Here is a 23,871-nt window from a genome sequence, read left to right as displayed (position 1 = left end):
TGCATGCCTGAAGATTTTAATTTAGAAGTCAGTGACATAAAGAAGGAAAGTTCATTCTGTGGAGGGGGCAGAACATGTGGACAGGCATCTAAATTTTATAGACAGCTCCAGCTGAACTTTGAACACGCCATATCCTCTGACTGGAGCAGTCCCTTGCGCTTTCTCTTCCTTTCCCTGATTCTCCAAACCTTCTATTCCCAATTATTACCCACCTATCTTTCAGATCTTGGTTTAAATGTCACTTCCTCTGAAAGCCTTCCTTGAGATATTAGACAGTACCGGGATTCCCTGTTACACACTTAAACATCTTTATTTTCCTAAATAAACAATCCACAATTAAAGCTATTTACTTGTATTAACTTTTGTTTATTGTCTCTTTCTCATTAACATCTAAGCTTCATGATGGTGGAGAGCTTGTCTCTCATTCATCATCGTTTCTGTCAGTCCAGTCCAGTCCCTGGAACTTACGAGATGCCCAATAAATATTTGTTGAATGAATATATCTAACCTTCAAGACTCCCCAGTACGACTGGATTAGACTTCAAAAAGCACTAAGTTTCACATTCTTACTACAATAATATGGCTCTCCATTAATCCATTACTTGGAATATCTTTGATCTGAAAAAACCCAAACAATTCTTCTATGCTAACTTGTAAAATGATCATTTTTTCCCATAAAGCCATTCCTGATTTCCTTTATGAAATGTTCTCTCCCGCCTTCCTTTAAACACAAACAGATCAGTGTATTTCAACACATTCTTACTTGCCATGCAGACATCTGCGTTCCTGCCTTGAGCACTTCTTTAGGGCACAGAATTATTCTCTGAAGCTATGGCAGTGTCTGGTACGGTGCTTTGGAAAAAAACTGTTTTCCAATGAATTCTCTTTGAATTTAATACCACAAGGAAATGGGGCCAACTCTCATTAAGTCTAGATCTAAAAACTAATTGATGAAGATCATGATATAGAAGACACAGCCTCAAGATTTAATTTATATCAGCCCACTGATTTTGAGTTGAACCTTCTTCCCTCATTTTGTTTCTTTTTCTTTTTTCTCATGTTCTTTTAGGGTACAGACAACAATGATGCAATTAAACGAGTACTCTACTTGAAGTAAGGGAAGTATGGATTGGAATGTTGGTTGTGTTCCTTACCAGCTTTTACTGTGAACTCTCTCCTAGACAGTTCCAACCAGATAACTTAATTTCAATATATTTTGCATTTGTAAAGTACTCTGAGGTTGATACACAGCTTTCACTGACGTTTAATGGATTCTCCCCTACATCCTATGGGGATGCTTTAAAAAGACCAAATCAGCTTTCCCGCAATAACAGCTGCCTGCAATTTTTAACCTATTTTTTCCAATTATTTCATCATCTCTCCGGCACCAAAGATGAAAAATCAGCATCTCATATCTAGTAAATACACAAGTGTCATAGACTGCTCCCACTTTTATTGCCATCCCATGTAGCCTTTACCCATTCAAAACTGGATTGATATGTCTCTACCAAACTGTTCTCCATGTCTCCTAAGAGACAAAACTAGCCAATAGGTTTAATTTCCTAAAACACAAACTCCCTTTGACCACTCCTATTTGAAAAGTTTTAGTGACTCTTCTCTGAGAACCATCTAGAATCTGTGCTAATATAGAAGTCATTAGCTACATGTGGCTATCTAAATTTAAATTAATTAAAATTGAATAAAATCAAAAAGTTAGTTCTCAAGGGATCAATACTCACACGTCACACACCATATTGGATAGTGCAGATACGGAATATTGCCATCATAGCAGCATATTCTATTGGTCAGTGCTGTCCTAGATTAATCTCCTTTGCCTGTATTCAAGACCTGCTACAATCTGGCCCAAACTTACTTTTTCAACCTTATCATCCACTGTGTCAACACTCATCTTCCCTGTTTGAACAATTATCTTATTGACTCCTCCATTCAATCTGGCTTCTCTACTCTCCACCCATCTTCATGTTTTTTGTATTCTTCCCTTCTATGAAAAGCCCTCTTTCTCTTCTTACCCTCTATCCCAATTTAGTGCAGGGCCCACACTTGAGTGAGCATACCTCCTTAAATGTTGCCTACCTCAGCTATCCATTCAGCCCACAGGGATATTCTGAACAGCGATAGTGTTTATTCTTGGTGCCCCTTTAAGCACTTTATGTCCTTGTATAGCTATTTGAATTGGTTGTGCTGTGCCACTGAGAAAGCACTTTCATTAAGAAGGTATGCTGTGGAAAGTGACTCCACCACTTCCTAACAACACAGCCTTGGGAAAATCATTCTAGTTTCTACATCTGTAAAATGGAGTTAAAAATAGCACCAGCCTTATTTCCTTCACTGACTTTTTTTTTTTTTCCTAAAATGTAAGTGTATATGTCTGTGAATGCTATAAAACCTATTATAGATAGTGGTGCTGATAGAAGTCATAAATGTTGCTGTTGTCTCAATATTTGCTTCTCATCATTCTTAATAAGGCAATGTCAGATTATACATTCTATCCCTGACAGTGTTATGCACAAAGCAAGTTCTTAATATCACAAATACTTGTTGAATTTGAATGAAGTATTTCTGATGAATAAAATAATAAATATGCAAATCTGTATGCCTAGACATGTTAGTATGCATTGTATATGTGTTTATACTATTTCCTCAGCTGAAATTAAGAATGTGAATATTTTAAGTATTAACAAGAAGCAAATGTCTATATTTAGAGTGATGGATTTTTAATAAAAAGTGAGATTTCATCCTTCAGTGGTGATAAGAAAATGTAAAAATAACTTATCCAGATAACTCTATCAATCCCCTGCACCTTGTCCTTACTCCAAAATTTCTAAACTAACTACATATGAGTAAAAACTGAGTCAAAAGAGTTTTTGGTGGAGATGGCCAAATAACAGTTCCAGGTATTTTTATGTTCATTTAGAACTATTCTGCCCATTAACCTAAAGCAATACTGAACATTGCAGTTTTTCTTTCCTTTTTCTGAATTTTGAAAGATGAGATTTAAAGTCAGTGTTTAAAAATTCCCGTTGCTTCCATACCCAGCTGTACTTTACTTCAGGTGCAAGGCTTTAGTGGAGCCTGCACTAGTGAGGGTGTTAAAATCCTCCCCCCAGCGTCCGTGGTGGATGTGAACACTGTGTGCATGCGAGAGCTGGAGGAAATGTGACTTGGCTTAATGCAACTTGCCTTGTTAACAGCAGAGCTCAAGGACGCACAAGCCAGAGGAGAAGGTGTGCAATCGAGAGCAACATTTAAATTAATTAAAAGTCGCCTCCAGGGAAAGATTACGATTCAAACCAATTGTGAGAGAACTTTCATAGGACTTGACAAAAGTTTGTCCCACATGTTCTCTTTTGCTGCTCATAAGGTTAGGGGAAGCAAAAGAAGAAGGATGTGTCACTGTGATCTGGAGGGGAGAAACCTATGCAGTTGTTGCCCTCTAACTTCAAAGCCCTGAGCTCTGCTGAGAATCAAGAATTGGTTCACTAGCCCATTTCTTGGCAGGAAACAAAATTTTGAGAACATAAGAGTGAATACAGACCATAAGGGTAATTCTGTAGGCTAAAGTAGATTCAAGGGGTTGTAAGAATGCAAAACCTCACCCTTCTTGACTTTTTATTTTAATTTCTCCTGAGCACCAATGATTTCATAATTGATGATTAAGTACTGAACAGAAGAAGACCTAGGTCCATAAGAAGTTTCTAGTCTATTGGCTTGCAGGCAGCCCACAGAACTCACTTTCTATAAAGTATTATCTCTTGTGAAGGTGAGTATTATCTGATTATGTCTGGGATTACAGATATTCCTAAAAGAAGACTTCCTGTAAGAACTGAGATTTGGGGATGAGCTTTGAAGATAGAAAAAGTAACTTAAAAGTTTGGTAGCTTTGTAACTTTATGAGAAAAGAGACGAGGTAAGTATAATTCTTCTTGGAAGTGGAAAGAAGAAATGAACTCATCTTTTCTTATTACTGAGAAAAACCTGTTCTGCTATTCCTAAGAATAGACGATAAAAACCTGAAATGGAGGGAATGATTGCAAAACTCTCTCAGGATTGTTTGACAAGTAAGTAAATGAATGACTGTGAAGACAATTAACTAGAGCATGTAGATATGTCTGGTAGATTTTTTTTGTCTGTTTAGGTCTAGGTAAACAAAACAGTCAGAGATGGAGTTTAGAGAGTGATTTAGCCAAGCAATGGTTTGGACATGCTTCCCATGTGGACAGATAACATCAAACATTTTCCCCTGATAATTGTTCTTTAATTTGATTTCTTCGACCACACACACACACGCACGCACACACACACACGCACGCACAAGGATATAAAGAAATGTGTAAATACACATGCACGTCTAGATACATGTATATATACATACGTACATTTGTATTTGTATATGGTACATATTTGAGCATTTGCCTCATTTATACATAGGCTGTGCTATAAATAATTATTCTGAAATTACAAATTTGAAACACAGGCCATATAAAATAAAAATTCTGCTGTATCTTGTGATGATTTCTTAGGCTGGGTGAAAAATCTTCAACACCTGATGAATCTGAGTTATAACAATGGACTAAAATTTGGCCATTTACCTGAGAAATGTATGATTCCTGCATTAGAGGAATGAGTTAAAATACAAATACGAATTTAATTAAATAAGCTACAGATATTATATTGTGTATATATACATATACATATATATAATTCACACAGACATGCCTTTAATAAAAATAAATAGCCACCGTGACTAACAATGCTTTTGACAGTATACAACCTCAACATTTCGACTTGGTACATCAGGAACATTTCTTCCCCTAAAACAAGGAATTCTCCCCCAATTATCCCCTCCCTTCCACTTATTCCCAGTTGATTTTTTTTTTTTTTTTTTGCCTGTCTGCTCTGTTTCCTTTTTCCCACTCTCAGTTCATGTACTTTGATTTGACCCTAATCCCAACTCCTGGCAAAGTCACGTGAGGAGACAGATTTAAGTCAATCAACATTCTCCATGTCATTAGCAATAGCGATTGGTTCAAAGATGGGCACATGATTCTATTTGGGAAAATGCACTTCAAGCTCAGGACTTTGGTCAAACTATTGAAGTCAAAGAATGATTCTTTGTGCCAGTCTTTAACTATATAAACTTTATAACAATATAAATCCGGAGGTTCCGACAGTCATTTTACACAAGGGAAGAAAATGCCGGGAAATGGCATCACTATAAAGAAAGCAGAGCCAAGATCTACAGAGAGTAAGGTGCCAGTGCACAGTCTTAGAGTGTGTAGTTACAGATAATGAAAAAGTCACACTCTAAAGGAGAAGCTTATCAAATCAGTGCAATGTGAGTAACGTGGCCCATCCATTTAAATGCGATTGGCTGAGAGGTTGTTTAGAACTGTAATATTGACTGGGCTGGGTCACTGCAGTGCTATTGAATGTTGGGCATGGCAGAATGATGAGGTAACTAATATTTTTAAGGGACTAGGAAATAATTGATAATATTGTTTATGCCCTTTTAACCTTAGACCTTTCCCCACAGGCAGGACCCATTCAATGCCATGTAATGAAACTGTCAAATAAATGAAAAGGTTCAGGAAGAATATTAAAGTTTCACCATCTTTCTTCCTCTCTAACCTTTAACACTGCCTGAGAAAGCTTAGCCTTTTGTGAGGAGGCAGGCAAGGACTATAAAAACCTCTCCTTGCCCTAAGTCCTTTCCTGTAGTCAGCAGTATTAAAGATGCCACACTATCAAAGCTAACATTTGGAGTTTGGAGTGCCCTCCTTGGAAAGGATATTTGGCCCCTGAGACACAATAAGGGCCATGATAAAATTTATCTTGGAACTGGCAGCTTAGAACTAACTCTAGATTCCAGGCTTTAAGGAAGGAATGTACATGGAATAGGAGATTTCCTTTCTGTTGTTTGGCTCCATTTGGCAAGATAGGAAATCACACCAGGAATTAGGTCATGTATTATTTTTTTACATATTTGGTTGCAAGTAATCAAAACAGTCTTTGGCTAACTTAAACCACAAATGGTAATATATTGGAAGCATTCTTTCATAGCTCATGGGATTCAAGCAAATAGTAAACAAAATTTCTAGAAGAATATTAACTAGGATAGCTCAAGGGTCCTCAGCAATGGAAGTTTGTAATACTTTTCTTTAGAGAGCTCGTATTAAGTGAATCAGTGTTGCTTTGCTCTTCAAGATTCCAAGTTCTTTGGAAAGAGACTTTGATTGGCCTTACAGCTATGGAAGGCTAGCCTTAAAGACATCAGGTGTGTAGTTACACAAGTGAGAAATTGTAAACATGGCAAAAATGGGTTAGACTGCAAGGAAAAAGATTTGATCAAGAATAAAGACTGTACATTTGGTCAAAATAATCCTGTATTATATCTGAGAAACCCAAGTGGAGTGGGTACAAAACCAATAGATAAGAAAGAAGTAACCCAGCTCTTTCCCCACTGAAAGTAAAAATTAAATTACTCATGTACTGATCTTCAAGAATACAAATGAATAGAGAGATCCCGATTTGACCATAACTCACTTTATAGACATTCTTGAGTGGAGAAAACCTACAAAAGGTAGAGAATTGTTTAGAGGAATACAGAGAAACCTTAGTCCTTGTGTGTAGCAGAAGTAAGAAAGTGAAGGCATAGGATATATCAGGGGCTTTGTATTGACCTTGGATTTAATAAATAAAAGGACCATGACTCAATTACGATTATGTTGATTGCATCAGCTGAGGATATAGAGAAAGCCTCTGGGATTTTCTTATAGACCCTGGTTGATTCATCCCTCAAGATCATCTGGATTTCTTTGCTTTATTTCTTTGTTTACCCAAAACCTTCAGATGTCTAATTTTATTTCTTTTAAGTCAATAGTAGAAAGACTTCTTAACACCTACCAACTAATTTATGCTCTGCCTTGTATTAATTATTTGAGGATTCAGTGAGATAACACATGCAAATGTGCTGAGAACATAGTAGGATAATAGGTTCTCAGTAAATACAATTCTTTCTTTCCTTGAGTTTCACCTTGATAATTTGAAAGAGATGCCCAGGAAAGCAGATATTAGTATTCTGGTATTGGGAAATACACACTGGCCATTGTACATAAGCAAATAGTTTGGGCAAGTTTGCAGACAAATCCCCCAAGAATTTTCCTACCATGGGTCAGTCTTGTAGAATAGCTGAGTATTTGAATGAACTGGGAACATTTAGTTTTGAGATGCTTAGGAAAACTAAAAGCATCCCTTGTCTCTTGTGGTAACAAAAAGGCATTGCCCATAAAACAATCAACAAGACATCATTCTTCTTTAAACATATTCTTACGGCAACACTGTCCATTTATTGAGAGACATATATACTCTCCCTGGATCATTTATTCACTGCCATAATTGATGAAATAATTTGAAAGCTAAGAAAGGAAGTTCTTTAATATCTGGTCAGATTGGTTTTTTTGACTTAAGTCAAAAGTAACTTGACCTGTACTATCAAATGGTTAGTTGTGAACAATCCTAGAGAGTTTCTTAGTGCTAAAGATACCCAAACATACATATGTGTGTATCACACAGTATACAACTGGTATGCACCTAAATTTTTGCTAATAAATTTTAGGGGGATGTAAATCAACTCATTTGAAATGCACTGAAGAAGCTTGCCATTTGAAGCCACCCACAAATAAATCCCTTTGTCAAGTAATGTTCGTCAATATAGATTTTCATATGTTGGGTTTGTTAAGATACTTAACTCATACTTTATGTCAATCTATAAAATACAATGTCCAAGGGCAAATGGCTCTCTAGTGACCATCAACATACACACACATACACACACACAAATCCCCAAACACCCAAAATATTCATATATAATTAACTAACCAATGGATTGAAATCTCCAACAGTTTGTGTGGACACTGGTGAAGAAACTTTGTTCTGCTACTTCAAAGAAATATATCTAAACTCTTGCCAGGGATTGTATTTACCAAACAATAACAACACTGTCTCTTAACTATAGACTCTGCCAAGGAAGACAGAAGCCTTTGAGACTTAAGGAGCAAACCAGAAGGAATTCTTCACCAAGCCCCAGAAAGCATCTTTGTTATGACAAATGGCAGTTTGTATTAATCTATTCCCACTGCTGATGGGAAAAGAAACAGATAGTCCCCATCACTGAAAAAATAAAAGTTAAAAATAGAAAGGATCCCAAAGATTGTCTTGTTCAGTGGTTTATGGGCTTTTGAATTTCATGGAGTAGCAACATTTCAAAATATAACTAAAATTAAAAATAAAATAAAATAATTAGGGAGGAGGGCAGGTGATGACATGGGACTTTTACATAATAATAAAATAGAAAGTCTTAAAAAATACCATTGCCAGTTTTAAGATGGCAGCTTAGATTGGTCATCTCCTTCTTTTTTCTTAGAAATCATCTAAAGCAGCAAGGAGACCAGGAAATAAAAATAAAATACACTTTCAGTAAAATTAGGAGATAGTTGGAGCCCCAAATCACAGAAAAGGTATGTCACCAGACAAGGTGGGGGATTCTTTGCCTGACGCACTCAAATGGCCAATTTCTGAGACACTGGGGTTTCAGGGAGAGAGAGTGTTTATTGCTAAGTGCAAAGCAGGAGATCATATAGCTTTTCAGTCCACAATTCTGTCTCCCTGAACTGCAGTAATTCTGATAGTTTCATAGTATCAAAAGATGGGCAGGTTTTAGGATAATGAGCACAATGACCCCAGGTGATGTAATTAGAGGTGATCTACTTATTGATGTGTGCAGACTGATTGAATGCCTAGTTACAGAACATATGTAAGAAAATGGCCGCCTTAATATGATGATGGGCATAATTCTTAGCATTATATTAAGGTTTAGGTGACTTACAGGGTAAAGTCTAAGCTACTGTGCATGTCAGGCAGGCCCATTTTGGTTAGATACAGCTTTGGTTAACAAGATAACTTAGGATTTGGGGTGGGTTAGTTCTGGGCTGACTCAAGGCCCTTCATTAATAAACATTAGTGGTGATGGTGATTGCACAACTAAATGAAGATAATGTGAGACACTAACTGTTGATCTTGCACAGAATATATGCTATGCAAAATTAGGAACCCCCTACTTAAAATCAAGCCCTCGATCTTGAAGCTTACTCTGTGAAACTTATGGCTGTAAAATGGAGGCTAACTCTTCCTATAATTATGCCTAAGAGGCACTTCCAGAGAACTTCTTTTATTGCTCAGATGTGGCCTTTCTTTCTCTATGCCCTATCTGGCAAATAAATTAAGCTCCCCCATCCCTGCATGGGACATGACTCCCAGGGGGGTGAATCTCCCTGGTGATGTGGGACATGACTCCCTGGAATGAGCCTGGGCCTGGCAGTGAGGGGTTGAAAATGCCTTCTTGACCAAAAGAGGGAAAAGAAAGATAACAAAATAAGGTTACAGTAGCTAAGAGATTTCAAATAGAGTCGAGAGGCTATCCTGGAGGTTTCTCTTATGCAGGCTCCAGCCAGATATCCCAAATGGCCACTGTATGCCATTCCCTAACCAACAGTAGTCCCAAAATACCTAGGTCCCTATCTGAGATTCTATACAAGTTTCACTCACTAAGTATATTTTTCAGAAACTTAAATCCACCAGAGTGTTCCTATGCCAGTCAAGTCCTAAAACCCAGAGGCAATAGCCTTTTTAAAGAATATCAATCTGATGCAGCCCCTTCCCCATGATGTTGACACCCCTTTTCAATATGAACAAGTTAGGGTAGTCACTGCCTAGACATCCCTGTAGATCAAGAAAGTGATTAAACGAGAGGAAGGGGTAGCACCAGACAAGATAAGATGTAACAAAGAATTATAAATACTGAATCTTCATATGTATGTATGTTGGATGCTAGGGTATCTTATATTTCACAATAGGGAAATAACTGAAGCTGTGGAAAGGTAACCCATAACGTTCTTTGAAATTGCCTATATGACCACTTGTTGAATTGTACTTTGAAAGTTATCACCTGTCTGTGTATATGCTGCATGTCACAATGGGGAAATGACTGAAATTGTGGAACTGTAACTCATAGCATTTTTTGAAATTTACTGTCTGTTTGTTAAATCGTACTTTGAAAGTTATCACTGTTCTGTATATATGTTAAATTTCACAATGAAAAAGTATTAAAAAACAAATAAATAAACCTTAGGGGCTGTCTTTAGTGATAGCAAGACTCCAAAGTGAAAAAAGCAAATAAAATGAATACAAATGAGGGTCAGTCACAAGGTTTTTACAATCACAGGGGCACAAGATAAAGGCTATACAATCATTATCAGAGATCAAGGCAGCTGGATTACAGTTCAAAGATTTCAGGTATTTCCCTCTGTCTACTCTAATGTACCAGAAAGGAAAAAAAGGATTATCTGTATAATGATTCAGTAATCACAATCATTCCTTAAATCCTAACTTCTTGGTTACAGCTAGGGGAGATTCCGAAAGCAGAAGCAATAGAGCAGGAGTATGTCAGAGAACATGAAGCTACAGATCTCTGAGTACCACATAATACTTCCTGAGTAAATATCTAAGTCACCTATTTGAAGCACAAAAAATGGGTGAACACAGGAACAGCACAAACTCCCATAATTCCAGTTTTAAGAAGCAGAGAGAGGCTGGATGACTAACCATAGTTGAAGTAAGTAGTCTGACTCCCTGCCAGCAAAAGAGAAGATAAATTTTTTTTTTAATTGTAAAAAATGCTACAGAGGCCTGTCTCCTCTAGCTGAAGAGAAGTACAGACTAAACAAACTTTCAACCAAAATCTTGACTCGTAGGAAAATTTAGACAAATTCTAGTTTCTCCTCATCATGGACCCTTGCAAATAAATGGTACATAAAATACATTCTTACCCTAAAAATAAGTACTTAAAATATAACCCACAAATGATTGATACAAACATGCTACAAGAATCAAAAGAAAGTTAAGAGAGATAAAGATTAAACTCTCACAAGAAAATTATTTTCATGGAGTTGATTAAAATTGAGGCAAGATATTTTGCTACCATTAAAAAAATACTGAAGTATTTCTCCTTGTAAAATAAGAATACAAAGAAGAGATGTAATAGCTCAGAAAGGATATGCCAAGGCAACAGGGGGACGTAAAATATGAGTTATCAGAACTTAGAAACAAAATGAAATAAAAAAATAAAAACAGAAATAGAGATGAACTTGGAAGGTATGATATAAAGACCCCTGGAACCCTGAAGGAAAAAAAAAGTAGCTGTACAAGGGTTAGATATGTAAAAAAATTAATCCGGCACATGAAACAGTGCTCAGAATTATTAGTTACCAGGGAAATATAAATTAAAAACTGAACCAGATACAACTGTAGACACACTATAAAGACTGAAATTAAAAGACTGGCAACTTCAAATATTGGAAGGATGTGGAGTGCCCTTGAACTGGAGGGAATGTGAAATGAGACAACCACTTTGGAAAAAGGTTTGACAGTGTTATAAAGGTATACATGTACCTTAGGCCAGAAATTCCACTCCTATGTGTTTATCTAAGAGAAATGAAAACAAATGTACACAAAAGGAATGTTTTTGTGGAAGAATATTTATAGCAACTCTTTTCATAATAACCAAGAACTGGAAAAAACACAATGTCCATTCACATAAGAAAGGATAAACACATTGTGGAATATTTATACTGTGTAATGATAGCCTTCAAAAGAAGCAAATTACTAACATATCCAATACCATGGGTGAGTATCACAGATAATATGCTGAATGAAAGAAGCTGGCTGTAAAAGAGCACATACTATAAGAATGCATTTATATGAAGTTCTAGAACTGACTGATCTAATTATTTTTAGAAGAAATCAAAATACTGGTTGCTTCTGAGATGGGAAGCTGATTAGGAAAGGAGATGCGATAACTTTCTGGAGTGATAGAAATGTACTATAACCTGATGGATTGTGGGTTAAAGATGTGTATCCATTTGTTAAAATTGTGTAGTTAAGATTTGTGAATTTAAATAGACGTACATTTAACTTAAAAAAGACAACCAATAATAGATAATTAAGTAGAAGTTGGAGAATGGGTAGATTTACAGATAAAACAAAATGACACAATTTTGAGAATTGTTCAAGCTGAGTTATGGGTACGTGGGGAGTCATTTAATTATTATTTCTTTTTTTATAGATTTGAATTCTTCCTAAATAGTTTTAAAATCCTGAAATAAGAAAAGACTTCATTCTACATAGAGAATTGGCACAATGTTCCAAGGAAAACTGCTTTTATGGCTTGAATTCTATCTTGTCTGTTTTTAAGATCATGATTCATGTTTTCTTTGTACTTGTATTTGCCTGTTATTTGTTAATTCTTTTAATTTTAACCAACAAAATTTCTTTACTTTAAGTGTATCTCTCATATAGCATTGAATTGGTTTTGCTTTGTTAGTCAAATTGCAGTATTTTTCTTTTAATGTGTGATAAGTACATTTCCATTATTGATATAATTGATAGACTTAGTCTTAATTCTACCATATCATTTCATTTTAATTTTTGTGATTTGACCTGTATGTGGTTTTAAAATTTTTTTGATATTTAGAAGGAATAAATTTTTACTTTAGTGGTTGCTTTTATAATAACTTTCTAAATAAACTGAATCATTTTTCTATGTGGAAACATTTTTATTATGAGCAATATTGAAATTAGACATTATCTGCTTCTTTCCTCACTCACCTTTGTTTCTTTCCTAATCTCCAATTTTAAACATAGGTATAAGTTATTTATTTGCTTGTTTGTTACAACAGAAGTTGTAGGTTTACAAAAAAATCAAGTAGAAAATAAACCCTTCACTCATGCAGTTTTCCCTATCATTAATACTTTGCACAAGGACAACAACTTTGTTACAACTGATGAAACAATATTATAATATACTACTAACTATAGTCTGCAGTTTATGTTAGGGCTCACAGTTTGGGTTGTACAGTTCAATGTGTTGTTGTTTTTTTTTAAATTTTTATTCTAGTAACATATGGACTTTTAAAAAATAGCCTTTTAACCAATTCTAAAAAATAATTCACTGTTTTTTAGAATCACAATGTTGTGCTACCACCACCACCACCAATTGCCAAAACTTCCCATCACCCAAAACAGGAACTCTTTACAAATTAAACATTAATTTCCCATTTCCTACCACCGCCCCTGGAAAACTGTATTTTAGTTTCTGACTCTATGAATTTGCTTTTTCTAATTATTTTATATCAATGAAATAATAAAATATTTGATCTTTTTTGTCTGGCTTATTTCATTCAACATGATGTCTTCAAAGTTCATTCGTGTTGTCACATGTATCAGAACATCATTCCTTTTTGTGGCCGAATAATAGTCCATTGTGTGTATATACCATATTTTGTTTGTCCATTCTTCTGTTGATAGACACGTGGATAGCTTCCATCTTTTGACAGTTGTGAATAATGCTGCTACAAATATCAGTGTGTAAAAATCTGTTCCAGTCACTACTTTCAATTCTTTTTGGTATATACCAAGAAGTGGAGTTGCCAGGTCAGGTCATACTTAATTCTATACTTAACTTTTTGAGGAAATGCCAAACTATTTTCCACAGAAACTGCACCATTTTACATTCCCACCAGCAAAGAATGAGTATTCCTATTTCTTCACATCTTTTCCAGCACTTGTTATTTTCCTTTTTTGGAATAGTAGCCATTCTAATGGGTGTTAAATGTTAGTTCATTGTGATTTTGACTTGTATTTTCCCTAATGGCTAATGATGTTGAGCAACTTTTCATGTGCTTTTTGGCCACTTGTACTTCTATTTTTGAGAGATGTCTATTTCAGTCTTTAGCCCATTTTAAAATTGTTTTGTTTGTCTTTTTGTTGTTCAGTTGCAGGTTTCTTTATATATTCTTGATATTAAACCCTTATTATTTATATGCTTCCAAATATTTTCTCCTGATCTGTTTTTTACTTTCATAAAAAAATCTTTTGATTCAGAAAAGTTTTTAAATTTGATGAAATCCCATTTATATATTTTTCCTTTGGTTGCATTTGCTTTTGTGTAAAGTCCAAGAAACCATTGCCTAACACAGGATCCTGAAGATGCTTCCATATGCTTTCTTCTAGGAGTTTTATGGTTTTGGTTCTTATATATAGGTCTATGATCCATGACAAATTAATTTTTTGAATATGATGTGAGGTAGGAGTCCACCTCCCTTCTTTTGCATGTGGATATCAGTTTTACAGCACCATTAGTGGAAAAGACCATTCTGTCCCCATTGAGCAGACTTGGGAACCTTGTCAAAAATCAATTGGCCATCTTTCTCTCAGCCAACTCTGCAAATAAACTCACTACCCTCCGCCATATGGGGAACATGACTCCCAGGGGTGTAAGTCTCCCTGGCAATGAGGGATGCCAGGACCAGGGATGAGACTGGTCCTGGCATCATGGGAATGAGAAAGACTTCCTGACCAAAAGGGGGGAAAAGAAATGAAACAAAATAAAATTTCAGTGGCTGAGAGATCTCAAATAGAATCGAGGTCAATCTGGAGGTTATTCTTATGCATTATACAGATATTCCTTTTTAGTTTCTAGTGTATTATAATAGCTAGAAGGAAATACTTGTATCTGTTGAACTGTAATCCAGAAGACTTGATTATTGATGATTATTGTATAATTATGTATCTTTTATTGTGTGACCATGTGATAGTATATGAGCAGATAAGTAATAAATAATGACAAAACTATATAAGTAATAGAGGGCAATATGACATATGGGATGGTTTGAGTGTTCCTTTTAATTTATATATATTTTTTCTTTACTTTAGAGTAATGAAAGTGTTTGAAAATTGATTGTGGCAATGAATGCACAATTATTTGAAAAAAATCAATTGATCATAGATGTCAAGATTTATTTTTGAATTCTTATTTTTTTTCCATTGGTCTATATATATGACCTGGGCAAATACCACTCTGCTTGGATTCCTGAAGTATTGTAATAAGTTTTAAATTGAGAAAGCATAAGACCTCCAACTTTTTCTTTTTCAAGATGGTTTTGGCTATTTGGGGCCACTTATATGTCCATAAAATTTTTTTTGTAGTATAAAATTTATTTTATTTAAGGAAGAACCTTGAGTAACAAGTTTCATAGTGCTTCAGAATTATTTTGCTTTCTCTATTCTCAAAAAACAACCTGTCCCAGTTGGTTTTTTTATTCACTTTTATTGAGATATATTCACAAACCATACAATATCCACAGCGTACAATCAATTGTTCACAGTACCATTATATAGCTGTGCATTCATCACTACAATCAATTTTTGAACATTTTCATTACCACACACAAAAAAAGAATAAAAATAAAAGTTAAAGTAAAAAAGAACACCCATACCCCCCATCCCTTCCTGTTATTCATTTACTTTTTGCCCTCATTTTTCTACTCATCTGTCCATACACTGGATAAATGGAGTGGGAGCCATAAGGTGTTCACAATCACATAGTCACGCAGTGTAAGCTACCTAGTTATACAGCAGTCTTTAAGAATCAAGGCTACTGGGTTGCAGTTTAATAGTTCCAGGTATTTCCTTCTAGCTACTCCGATACACTAAAAACAAATAGGGATGTCTATATAATGCATGAGAATAATGTCCAGAATGACCTCTCGGCTGTATTTGAAATCACTCAGTCACTGAAACTTTATTTTACTTAATTTCTCTTCCCCCTTTCATCCAAAAAGGCTTTCTAAATCCCAAAACGCCAGGGCCAAGCTCATTCCCATGAGTCATGTCCCACATCTCCAGGGAGATTTACACCTCTGGGAGTCATGTCCCACATAGTGGGGAGAGCAGTGAGTTTACCTGCAGAGTTGGCTTAAAGAGAGAGGCCACATCTGAGCAACAAAAGAGGTTGTCTGGGGGTTATCCTTAGGCACAATTTTAAGTAGGCTTAAATTTGCAGTAACATATTTCATAGGGGGCAAGCTCCAAGATTGAGGGCTCAGCCTTCTAAATTGCTAGACCCCAATGCTTGTGTGAATATCATTAATTCCTCAGGTGGGGAAATTTAATATTTCCACATTTTTCCCCAGTTCCTCAAGAAGGCTTTGTAAATACATTTTTATTGTCTGCCTCAATTACTCTGGAATGTATTGGGGCTTCACACTAATCTGTACAAACCAATCAGATTTCACTCCCTATTCAAAGTTCCATGTAATTATGGTGTTTAAATAAACTGAACATACAAGTTTAATTACATAGTATGCTACAAATAAATAAAGATTTTGCACCTAATAAGCATCACTTCCTTTTGTCTTGCACAGAAGTTGAAGCTTTAAAATACCGTCAATATCATCCTTTACCCTTTAGTCTGATTTACCTTAGCCCTAACCGAATCCATTTCATTCATATCTCTAAGTGAAGTCTGATATCTTTTTCAGACTCTCTAACATTTGCTGTGTGGGGTAATGCTGACCCTCATAGCTGCTGAACTCTGGCTCTGAGTCTCAGGTGTCACACGATACCCAAAGTTCCAGGCACCAACAATGTTATATACAAAGAGCTCAGTATCTCAGAATTTAGAAACAGCCATTATAGCTCAGGAATAGATGTAGCTGTTGTAAGAGCTTACAATCTAGGAGCCTTACAATAAGCCTTCCGCTGATTATTTATGCTCTCAGATTCAATTCTCAGAGTTTGCACTTACAGTTAGTCTATATTAGTGAGGTGCTGTAATGTTTGTCTTTTCATTCCTAGTTTATTTCACTGAACATGCTGTCCTCAATGTCCATTCACATAGTTGCATATGTCACAACTTCATTCCTTCATGTAGCAGTTCAATATCCCATTGTATGTATACATCATTGTTCATCATTCCATTCATCAGTTGATGTACCCTTAGACCACCTCCATTGACTGCAAATTGTGAATACTGTCGCAGTTTGAAAATGTTCATGCATGTACCTCTTTTTTCAGTTCTTCCAAGTATATACCCAATAACAGGGTTGCAGAACCATATGACAGCTCCATGCTTAGCTTCCTATGGAACCACCACACTGCACTCCAGATGGGCTGCACCATTTTACTTCCCCACAAATGGTGATAAGTTACATCCCTCTCTCCACATTTTCTCTGGCACCTGTATCCCTCTGTTTATTTTTTATATAGTTTTATGCACACACCATATACTTACTCCTAAGTAAACAGTGTTCCCCATATATTCACATAGTTATGCATTCACCACACTACCTATATGAGGACATTTCCATTTCTTCCACAAAGAAAGAGGAAGAAATGAAAAAAGAAAAAAGAAAAAAAAAATGGCAACTAAAAAGCAACAAAAGAAAAAATAAAATTAAAATAAAATACAGGTTGGACCCACGTCATGACGCGCCTGCTCCGCGCACTGTCCAGCACCAGCGAGTTGCACCTCCGTGGTCTGTGCGCGGTTGGGCCGGCGGCTGCGGTCTCTGCGCTGGGGCCGGACGCAGGGATGCAGGGCTCCTGCAAAGTGCGAGCCGCCTCTGGCCAAGAGCGACTGGCAAAAGAAACTGACTCGCAAAAGAAACTGACTCCAGAGCAGTTCTGTGTCACCAGAGAAAAAGGAACGGAACCACCTTTCAGCTGGTCCTACCTGCATAACAAGGAGATGGGAATGTTATCACTGCATGTGCTGAGACAGCCAACTCTTCAGTTCTGAGAAGAAGTTCTGCTCGGGCACTGGGTGGCCTTCATTCTCCGAGGCCCATGGAATGGTGGGCTCGGACGAGAGCCACACAGGGATCGTCAGACACCGGGACATCTCGCTGCAGCCGGTGCGGGTGAAGGTTGTCTGCAAGCAGGTGGGTCGTCTGCAAGCAGGTAGGTCATCTGCAAGCAGGTGGACCGGTTGGTTTTGTTTTCCTCAAGGCTATGGTCTCTATCTGCCAAGGCTGCTACGACAAGCCCCACGCACCGGTGTGTAATTGACAGGAATGTACTGTCTCATGGTTTTGGGGGCCCGAGGTCTAACAGCAAGCATCCGCCACCAGGCTTTATCCTGGAGCCTGTGACATTCCAGTGCTAGCTTGCCACAGGCCTTGCATATGTGCCACCACTGTTTGGCGATCTGTCCCCTGGGTCTCCTGTGACCATCTCCGACTGCGTGCACATTTCCTCTGCCTTGAAAGGCCTCCAGTCACATGGAGGAAAGCCCACCCTGATTCAATCTGGCCTCATCCAAATAGGAGATTCACAGATCCTGTTCTCAAATGACTCGGCACCTTAACTAATAGTAACATCTTCAAAGGTCCTATTTATGAATGGCTCACATGCACGGAACCAAGCATTAGGACTCAAATGTGACTCAGTCCCCAACAATGACCTCATGAATCATGAGTAGCACTCTTGTCCTCGGCTCAGCTGGTGATATTCCCCGGGGAGACTTGTCAGTACAGCACACTGCGTTTCTGTCATGCTGATAATGACCCCTCTCGCTCCCGTAATTCTGGACCCTGAAGCCTTCTCAGGCTTCTTGCTCTCTGAAGTGGCCTTTCCTTGTTCTCACCTGGCATGGAGGTGGGCACAGAGTTAGGATCGGAAGGAAGGAGCTGGCCCTTCACGCTCCTTGGACCAGGGACAGGTAGACGACACCACTCTGCCTTCCTCTCCGTTCTGGTGTCCCCAGCCAGGCAGAACAGTGCTCGGGGGCATCAGGGAGCTGCCCCTCAGCGAGCTGCTGTAAGATACGGGCTTCGATCCAGACACAGGCTCATTAGGATTTCCTTGGGTGCTCATATTTTATGACTCATGTTTTGAAAAATAAAGAGAGCATGTTTTTTCCTCCAATAAACAATAATAGCACAGTAGCTGCAAAACACTACGGCGTGCTTGCTGTATACATCAGTAGCTGCATTAGTGCTTTACTTGCATTATATCAATTATCAAACAGCCCTATGATAATTATACATTCCCATTCTATAGATAAGCAAACCAAGAATTAATTTCTATCACTTGCTCACATTCTCACAGGTAAAGCAGAGCTATTCACCACTGCTCTACAGTGTATCCTTTCATTGCTTAATCAAATTCTTTTGCTGTAGCTTCTTCAACTCACAAGTGTCAAATCCTGCAGTGTGTGGTCATGTGCTGTTGTCCTTCCAGTTTTATGTCAGGAGTTTTGCCTCCTGGGATTGACTGAGGCATCCTTTGCAGTGTGACACTCACCTTGGCTATGTGTTTCCCGACGGACCTGGGCCCACTGGTCAGAGATTTTGCATCAATTGTGCCATTCTGAGGTTTAAGCCAAGCCGAGACTGACTTCCCAAGGGTCCCCTTCCCAAGGCCAAGCTTGCTGTTGGCACCAAGTGAGTTGCAGCTCCTCTAATTTCTTTACCTTGGATCAAGTCGACTGCAACCTTGCTTTGACTGGTTATTGCACAGAATAAGAGACTGCAGCTGTTTCCATCAAACTGACTTCCATGGGCTTTGCCTGGGACCACAGGGCATGACTCTTTGGAGGACATTAAGAGATTGAAGAGTTAGTGTTCTGGTTTGCTAATGCTGCTGTTATGCAAAATACCAGAAATGGATTGGCTTTTATAAAGGGGGTTTATTTGGTTACACAGTTACAATCTTAAGGCCTTAAAGTGTCCATCAACAATTGGGTACCTTCACAGGAGGATGGCCAATGGCGTCCGGAAAACCTCTGCTAGCTGGGATGGCACATGGCTGGTGTCTGCTTGCTCCCAGGTTGCGTTCCAAAATGACGTTCTCCAAAATGTTACTTTTGGGACATTTTGTTCTCTCTTAGTTACAGCTGCTCTTCAAAATGTCATTCTCAGTTGCTCTGCTCCTTCTGTCTGTGAACTCCTTTATACAACTCCAGTGATCCAGTTAACACCCACCCTGAAAGGGCAGAGTAACACCTCCATGGAAATTATCAATTCAAATATTTCACTCACAGTTGATTGAGTCACATCTTAATGGAAACACTCAAAGGATTCCAATCTAATCAATACTACTAATATGTCTGTCCCCACAAAATTGCATCAGAGAACATGGCATTTTGGGGAACATAATACATCCAAACTGGCACATTTAGTAAGCCAAAAAATTGCTACAAAACTTCCCTGGACTTCCCATTGCATTTAAGTAATGGACATATATGGGTGAGGGATCAAGTGAAAAGAGGTAGGAAATCAATATGGGATCATGATAACCAGTCTTCCCAGCATTGAAGAGGCACTAAAAGTAGGGTTGTGGAGTAGTTGTGCTTTGGGAGGCACATGCAATCAGTGGGATGCATGACTTTCTCCAAAATTTTAGAATTGAGTTCCAACCTGTATATCCAGAAATAAGTTTCAATGGAAGTTTGTTAGAGCTCAGTGATAATGAATGAATGTTCACTCTCATAAGTGGCCTATAAAGTTAAACTTTAAAATGTTCAAATAAAATTTCTTCTAGAAAAAAAAAGTAAAACAAAATACAATAAAAACTTCAGACAACATCTCCAACACCAAGAATCCCATACACCTCCCTTGTATCCCCCTCTTGTAGACATTTAGCTTTGTATATTGTCAGTGTTACAATTAATGGAAGCCTCTTAAAACATTACTGTTAACTATAGATTCTAGTTTGCATTGATTGTATATTTTCCCCCAATACCATCCCATTTTCAACATCTTGCAAAATTGACATTCATTTGTTCTCCCTCATGTAAAAACATTCTTAAATTTGTACATTTAATCACAATCATTGAACACTCTAGGTTTCACTAAGTTATACCATCCCTTTCTTTATCCTCTATTTTTCCTTCTTGTGTCCTACATGCCCCTAACCTTCCTCTTTCAACTGTATGGACAGTCATCTTTGTTCAGTGTACTTACAATATTGTGCTACCATCACCCAGTATTGTGCTATACATTTCTGAATCTATACAATCAATCCTATTGAACATTCTGTACTCCAGCATCAAATGCATGATCTTTACCCTCTTTCTATCTCCTGGTATCTTCATTTCTATACTCTTCTCCAAACCTCTCTATCCTGTCTTTTCCTATCTGTCTGCAGCACTGCCTTTAGGATTTTTTGTGGAGGAGGTCTCCTGTTCATGAGCTCAATCAGTGTCTGTTTATCTGTAAATATTTCAAACTTTCCCTCATTTTAGAAGGACAGTTTTGCCAGATATAGGATTCTTGGTTGGCAGTTTTTCTGTTTCCATATTTCTATATTTTCTGGAATATATCATACCACTGCCTTATCCCCTACATAGTTTCTACTGAGAAATCCACAATTAGTCTGATCGAGCTTCCTTTGTACGTGATGGATTCCTTTGCTCTTGCTACTTTCTCTCTGTCTTTGACATTTGAAACTCTGATTAGCAAGTGTCTTGTAGGAGGTCTATTTGGATCAATTCTTTTTTGGGTACACTGCACTTCTTGGACCTGCAATTTTATGTCTTTCATGAGTTGGGAAGTTTTCATTGATTATTTCCTCTATTATTCTTTCTGTCCTTTTCTTTCTCTTCTCTTTCAGGGACACCTATAGCACATACATTCATGTACTTCACATTGTTATTCAGTTCCCTGAGCCTGTGCTTACATTTTTCCATTCTTTTCCCTATCTGTTCTTTAGTATTAGGATTTTAGATGTCTTGTCCTCTAGTTCAGTAATCCTTTCTTCTGCCTCTCTAAGTCTGCTGTTGTACATCTCCATTGTGTTTTTCATCTCTTCTATTGTGGCTTTCATTCCCATAAGCTCTGCTATTTATTTTTTCAAGCTTACAAATTCCTTATGGCCACCCAGTGTCTTCTTTATAACTTTCATCTCTTTTGTCACATTTTCTTTCAACTCATTGATTTTATTTAGATTTGTTTGAACATCTTTAATTACTTGTTTCAACTCTTGAATCTTGGTTGAGGTGTTAGTTTTTTTCCTTTAACTGGCCCATATCTTTGTGTTTCCTAGTGTGGCTTGTGATTATTTGTTGTCAAGGTATCTGAATTTCTTGATTAGTTTATTCTGGAGGTTGTTTTCTCTGTTTTGCCTTGGGTTTTCTTTGATCTCTATATTTCTTTGTTTCTTTCACTGGCCAGTTGTCAGATTTGCTCTGAACTACAGTCTTCTCCCCAAATCAAGCACCCACTGTGGCTTACCACAAGGATGTGAGGTAGGCACTGGCCACCCCAGCAGGTTCACTATGTATGGTAATATAGATCTGCTGGCTTGCAGTGGTGCTCTTTTTCTGCCAGTCAGCAAGACCTGGGTGTGTTTTAGAGCCCTGCTTTGACAATTGGCTTGTCTAAATTTCTCAGCCAAAATTGGACTGGGTTTCTCTGCAGGGCATGTAGACCAGCTCCTGTGGTCCTAATAAAGGATCTGGAGCATCTTTTTAAAAGTATTTGATTCCCTTGAACTTTCTGAACTGTCCAGCAGATGGTGCTGCTCAGTAACTTAATTGTCCTCAGAGGCTGCTTTGCCTCCAAGCACAGGCTGCTTCTACACAGGTGAGCTGAAACTACAGGATTCCTATGCCCTCACTTTGCCAACCCAAATCTGGCAAGATGTGGGGATACTCCCTCAGCTGACCCCAGTGTCCCCAAAGCAAGGAAACAGCCACCAGCTGCTGCTTCCCTCAAGGGTTGGGGAAGAGTTTTGAGAATTAGGGCTGGAAATGCAGTCTCTGTCCATGTCTTCTCAGTCTCTTTGTCTCCCACTGACCTGGGCCTTGAAATGTCCTCCCCTGTCCCCTGGGGTCTTCCAACAGTGGAGCTGTGTCTCACTGCTGTGAGAGATTTTAAAATCTGTGTCCCTGGTGGAAGGATTCCCATCTGCTGATTCTATGCCTTTCCCACACTGAGCCCAAGTGAGGGGGAAGGGAGAGGACTGGTTGCTCTGGGAGGAAAGATTCCTACCCAATATTTCTTCTTTTTCTTCGATTTGGAATCTGCAGGGTCCTTCTCCAGTCTATATCCTCTTCCAGAGTTTCAAATAATTCAGAATTGTCCTTTTCATCATTGAACTTCTGGAGAGGAGTTTTCAGTAGCTATTTACATCTCCATGTTGATGATGTCACTCTCCATACAAATTTTTTTTTCATTTTTATTGAGATTGTTCAGATAACATACAATTATCCAAAGATCCCAAGTGTACAATCACTTGCCCCTGGGTACCCTCATACAGCTGTGCATCCATCACACTTAATTTTTGTTCAATTTTTAGAAACTTTTCATTACTCCAGACAAGAAATAAAGTGAAAGATGAAAAAAGGAAAAAAGAAAAGGAAACTCTAATCCTCCCCTATCCCTAACCAACCCCCCTCAATTGTTGACTCGTAGTATTGATATAGTACATTTATTACTGTTTATGAAAAAATGTTGAAATACTACTAACTGTAGTATATAGTTTATAATAGGTATACAGTTCTTCCCTATATGCCCCTCTATTATTAACTTCTAATTGTATTGTCATACTTTTGTTCTGGTTCATGGAAGTGATTTCTAGTATTTGTACAGTTGATCATGGACATTGCCCACCATAGGATTCCATTTTATACATTCCCGTCTTTTGATCTCCAACTTTCCTTCTGGTGACATTTATGACTCTGAACTTCCCCTTTCCACCTCATTCACACACCATTCGGCACTGTTAGTTATTCTCACATCTTGCTACCAACACCCCTGTTCATTTCCAAACATTTAAGTTCATCCTAATTGAACATTCTGCTCATACTAAGCAACCACTCCCCATTCTTAAGCCTCGTCCTATATCTTGGTACCTTATATTTCATGTCTATGAGTTTACATATTATAATTAGTTCCTATCAGTGAGACCCTGCAATAATTGTCGTTATGTGTCTGGCTTATTTCACTCAGTATA

At 37.7% G+C, this 23,871-nt stretch overlaps 1 pseudogene; it reads left to right on the top strand.

The window, feature by feature from the left end:
• The window catches only part of LOC119542605, a 48,516-nt pseudogene extending 29,205 nt beyond the window's left edge, over positions 1-19,311 (top strand).
• The last annotated feature ends 4,560 nt before the right edge of the window (positions 19,312-23,871 follow it).

This window comes from Choloepus didactylus, chromosome 8 (assembly GCF_015220235.1).
Source record: "Choloepus didactylus isolate mChoDid1 chromosome 8, mChoDid1.pri, whole genome shotgun sequence".
In the NCBI taxonomy this organism is placed as follows: domain Eukaryota; kingdom Metazoa; phylum Chordata; class Mammalia; order Pilosa; family Megalonychidae; genus Choloepus; species Choloepus didactylus.
The sequence above is the reverse complement of the archived record's forward strand: the minus strand, read 5'-3'. Positions and strand labels throughout refer to the sequence as shown.